Source organism: Brachyhypopomus gauderio, chromosome 9, assembly GCF_052324685.1.
Source record: "Brachyhypopomus gauderio isolate BG-103 chromosome 9, BGAUD_0.2, whole genome shotgun sequence".
Classification (NCBI taxonomy): domain Eukaryota; kingdom Metazoa; phylum Chordata; class Actinopteri; order Gymnotiformes; family Hypopomidae; genus Brachyhypopomus; species Brachyhypopomus gauderio.
This window is the reverse complement of record NC_135219.1, coordinates 23,771,626-23,777,625: the sequence shown is the minus strand read 5'-3', so window position 1 is coordinate 23,777,625 and position 6,000 is coordinate 23,771,626.

The window sequence follows — 6,000 nt, the reverse complement described above, 5'->3', positions numbered from 1 at the left end:
ATATGTGCAAGCAACAAAGATTTTTTAGAACAAGGGATTGTGAAATTCAGCAAGAAACTGTCCTCTCAGCTGTGTGTGTTGCCACTGTAGGAAATGTCCACAGTGTGTGGAATGATCATGTCTTGGAGAGACATACAGAATGTGGAGTTCTAAGCTATTAAATGGTGTTTTGCAGATTCCTCTGTAACTTTTCATTTTACAGCACTTAAAATAAGTAAAAAATGTAAAAGGTGAGCAGGTATTGCCTGTTCTGCTGATCCCACACACACGCACAAGTACACAAGTGTGAATCCTAACAAATTATACTTCAAGTACATACTGTTCAAAACATACTACTGATCCCAGTTCCTTTTAGCGGAGTTATTCTGTGTTGGCTGAAGAGGAAGGTAAAGAATACCTGTAAACTCGTACATTATCACAACATCTGAGCCCTACAGAATGTGTGAATGCATGGCAAAGGTAGGTTGATCATAGAAGATAAAGACATAAGAAGCTACTAGATCAGGTATCACCAAATGGCGGACCGCGGTCCGGATCCGGACCCGAACGCCGTCCTGTCCGGACCCAATCACATTCCCGATTAACTGGATACGGACCCAAATGTCAATTGAGTGTTACGTCCCCCCCTCTCAACAACTTTCGTTCGCCACCGCGGACCCGGACCTAAGGTCTGAGCTATCTGCCAAAAATGGACCGCGGAAAGATTTAATTGATTACCCCTGTACTAGATCAACCCTCACAGTGCACTGTAATGGAATTCTGTTAAAACCTTACAGCTGTTAAAACCTTACAATCCCTTCTTTTGTCATGAATATAAGAATGAGCAGTATTTAGGAGGCTGTGTGTATTTATCCCCACAGTCTAAGGATGAGTGGAGCTGTATGTATATGTATTTATGAGACACCTAATCATCTTCAGTAACATGAGACAGTAAACAGATGCATAAAGACATGAGTCTCCTGGCAAGCTGTTTAACACAGCATACAGTAAGAGTCTTAAACACGTGGTCTCAGCATTGTAAAACTGTTGTCTGGGTTTCGGCCTGTGGTCTCAGGCTAAATGACGGTGCTGATTATCACTGGACATTTTTACAAAGTTATAATGTGTTACCATTAAAACTGCTGTAGTCAGAGTATATAAACAGTCTTGGTCACATTATTTGGGGTTACCTCAAAACAGAAACTGAGGTTACTGTGGGTTCCTGTAGGGACTGGAGTTCCAGGAAAGGCTAGCAGAGGTGTTCTTCTATTTGTGTGACATGTCAGGACACACAGACAGCCATGTGGTCTTAATGAATTGAATGAGTGTATCTTGTTTATTTACACGGAATCTATTGATGTGGCAGATGATCTCACGGTGAACTTTTTTTTATCTAAAAATGGCATACATGTCTGGAATCAATACAAAGCAACATTTCCTGTAATAAAAAGGAATGTTTTCCGCCTCTTTGATTTGATGCTTCAGTGACCAGAACTTGTTTTGAGCTGCTGACATACATGGCTGCATTGTTTATTAGTTGGTCATTTATATGGGAGTTTCACTATTTGCAACTGAGTCTAGACCTTCTAAGTGTATTAAGAATGACGTATATGCCTGGTCATCAAATAAACTTTGCAGAAATGTACAATTCTAAAATCTGTTATAGATTTTACTGCATCTAGAAACTTTTACAATATTTATAGATATGTTCCTTAAAAGTGTAGCAGTGTGTATTTTGTTTTAAGATAAGATAAGATAAGATAACATTTATTGATCCCACAAATGGGAAATTCAGTTTCCCCAGGACCCCGGTGTAAAGCACAGAGAACCTAGAGTGGCCACACATCAAGAGAGCGCCGCCGTACAGATTAGGGAGAAACATAGAGATAAACATCAGGAGGAGACAAAAAAATATGACCACAGATTATTCTCACAAACAGGACAACAGTCTGTGTGCATGCAACAAATCCCCATAGCACATACAGCATTGATAACACAGACAGTAAGCAGTGAGAGGCGTGATCCGTTCAGAGAGGGAGGGGGGAGCCAGAGGCCTGGCACACAGTTTTTGTGTCAAAGTTCACGGTGGAAGGCGAAAGCCATCTCTGACAGTCTCTGTGTGGGGGTCGGAGCAAAAAAAAGTTCTGCAAAAAAGTGAAGATAGGTACATATTTGTCATATCTGCACATATGTACATTACATTTACGGCATTTGGCAGACGCCTTTATCCAGAGCGACTTACATTTTTATCTCATTTTTTATATGAGCAATTGAGGGTTAAGGGCCTTGCTCAGGGGCACCTCAGTCATGGCCTCAGGTCTGAGAATCGAACCCACGACCCTCCGGTTACAAGACCAGTTCCCTAACCACCAGGCCATGACTGCTACATACAGTATATATCATATATCATCATCATCATATATCATCTATCATTAGTGTCATGTTTACACATATGTATACATACAGCAAATGTCATATCTGCACATAGGTACATATATGACATCTGCACATATGTACATAGATATGTCATATTTACACATATGTACATATATGTCATATCTGCACATAGGTACATTTATGTATGTATGACTGTATGTAGACCATTTGACTCAAGGTCGTGACTTTGCTGTTTATTAAAATAGTATAAAACTGTGGTTCTGGGATTGTATTATGATTATCTGGGATTAGTAATATTATTACATCTTTTGAATATATGAAGATCAAATGCTCTGGCTGTGGGTTTAATATCATCCACCAAAACTATACTAGACTATTTCACTTTTCTGCTGTAGTTTTTCCACTGTTTTGTTACTTGATTATTCAAAACTTAAAGTTTTCAGTTTAAGTTGTAGCATGCAGTGTACTATATTACTATACTTGATGGTTAACAATGAACGTGTTAGCTTACAGGACATGGATCGGTGCTGCATAATTACATTATATTTCATATTTCAATCAGCCCTGCTAATTGTAGCCATAGATCACTTTTCAAAAATAATAATCTTATGAGAAATGTCTTTTTAAACCTTGAATTCATCATCTAACTGATTATTCTCCAAACACCAAGATAGAAATCTCAATAAATACAGTTATACTACATTTAACTTGTTTAAAACTTACTTACTTACTTGCTCAAATCTTTTTATTTGCATTTATTGCTCATATAATTAATCATCATACATAAAAACTGACTGCAGCTGTTCCAGTACTAAAGAAATCCAGTTTCAATTCTGGTAGTTTAACTAACTAAATAAATCAACCAATTTCTAATGTTTTCTGTACATCCCTATGCAGTATAGTACAAATAAACAATCCAGATCTCCTACTGTTGCTCATGTTGTAGCCCAGGGTCTGTTCTCATGTTTCTCCTTTAAACACACACAAATACTCTCACAAGCCACTTCATTAGGTACACTTGTCCAACTGCTCATTAACGCAAATGTCGAATCACATGGCAGCAACTCAATGCATTTAGGCATGTAGACGTGGCTGCTGAGTGTGTGTGTGTGTGTGTGTGTGTGTGTGTGTGTGATACACACAGTTCTTTTGTTCTTTTTTTTGTTCTTCTAGCACTGATGCTTGAAGGCCGTGAAGGTGCTGAAGACAAACCCAGGTCCGTCAGAACGTAAACTCTGACTGCTGGTCCAATACACCAGCTCTGTGCTGGTCTCCATCACACTACACTCTCCTTCAGAAAGGACGTGGTCTCCATCACACAGCTTTGACCTCCAGGGAACAGCCTTGCACATGACACTGGCCACATGTATCTCCACACACATCTGCCCTTTCCATCAGAGACACTCCCATGCCCCACATCAGGGTTCCTCACACTTCTCTGTACCTTCACAGCAGGGGTGGGTTCTAGGTCACACTCCCAACGGCATCACTACCATCCCACTTCTGACACCATGTGTCTCCAGAAGTCTGGAGGCCACCCAACACAGCACTCACACCAGGTCCATGAGGAGGTGAACATGGAGGCCACCCAACACAGCACTCACACCAGGTCCATGAGGAGGTGAACATGGAGGCCACCCAACACAGCACTCACACCAGGTCCATGAGGAGGTGAACATGGAGGCCACCCAACACAGCACTCACACCAGGTCCATGAGGAGGTGAACATGGAGGCCACCCAACACAGCACTCACACCAGGTCCATGAGGAGGTGAACATGGAGGCCACCCAACACAGCACTCACACCAGGTCCATGAGGAGGTGAACATGGAGGCCACCCAACACAGCACTCACACCAGGTCCATGAGGAGGTGAACATGAGCTCTGACCACCAGACCAAAGAGCAGCACAATCTCTACCCATATCACCCCTGTTGTTTATGAATGGCACTGGTCATCATTGTTCTTTCATTTTCAGTATAAACTACCTTCTCATAACTCTTAAAGCCTTACATGGACTTACATGGACTTACATGAACTTACATGGACTTCCTCCTTCATATGCAGCTGCTCCGTCACCCCTATCTTTCAGCTCACTGAGATCTTCTGGGAGACGAGAGGGCCTGGGGTTTGACTTTCCTCAGTTGGCTGTAAGGAAATAATATCTGCAGTGTTTAATTAGAACCTACAGCGTTACTATCTACACTATTTACTGTAAGTAACTCTAATACGAGTTGTTGCTGTGTAAAGGAACAGGAAGGAACATTGTTGTGTCTTGGCGCTCACCTGTGTGTGTGTGTGTGTGTGTGTGAGTGTGTGAGTGTGTGTGTGTGTGTGAGTGTGCGTGTGTGTGTGTGTGTGTGTGTGTGTGTGTGTGTGTGTGTGTGTGTGTGTGTGTGTGTGTGTGTGTGCTCTGTGTGATGCCATGTGCCTGTTTCAGAACTGATATGCTGACCTGAATGAGTTGTTCATGTGTTCTAAATTAATGTGAAATCATTTTGTTGTCTTTTTTGGTTCATAAGCCTAAGAAAATTCTCATATTTCCACATAACCATAACACTACATATGCTATATTTGAAAAACTCCAAAAACTTGTCAGCTTATATTTGGTCCCATGATGATTTGGAGAATAAATTGTATCCCTGTGGTTGATAAGCAAGTGTCTTAGAGCATGAGAGACAGCATCAGGAGCATGAGAGACAGCATCCTGTGCCATAGATTTAGTGTGACAGCATTCACAACAATCCCACTGGGGTCACGCAACATCGTCAGATCACCCAGTCTAGACAGATCACCCAGTCTAGACAGACCACCCAGTCTAGACAGATCACCCAGTCTAGACAGATCACCCAGTCTAGTCAGATCACCCAGTCTAGTCAGATCACCCAGTCAGTCTGGACAGATCACCCAGTCTAGACAGATCACCCAGTCAGTCTAGACAGATCACCCAGTCTAGACAGATCACCCAGTCTAGACAGATCACCCAGTCTAGACAGCTGTCCCACCACAGTTCAATGCAGTTTGGATCCAGTTTTCCAGGGGCTGTTGAATTTGAGAATTTCAGCATGGTTCCTAACAGCAGCACTTTTTCCAACACAGGGCAGATTCCTTTCCATGCGTTAAGATTAAGAACATGAGAAAGAGGTAATGAGCCTTAGATGATTTACTGTGAGCTGGAGACGTCTGAACACTCTCTTATTATTTGCCATGATTTATTTATTTATTTATTCATTTATGTATCTGTCTGTGTGCCTGTCTGACTATTCGTTAATAATGGTATTTTACTGTATTTGGTCATTTGACTGTCTCATAAGACAAATTGTTTTCTCAGAAGCTGAGTGAACATCTGGTTGAGTGTTACAAATCTTCAGGATCTTCAAGAGGAAGGGTGGAGACCACAGATATTGTTGTACATTATTAGGGTCCATACATTTTATGTCTGTCTGATGTCTGAAGGAGATTGGGTCCTGCTTGGTCTCTAACAGTTACGGTCCAGTATTACAACTTTCCAATGTGTACAAGACACTGGAATCATTTGAAAACATACAGGGTCATTGAGAACTGCCTGGAATAAAGGATTAGAAGTAATGTAATTAAAATGTACAGTAAAATGTATTATTATACA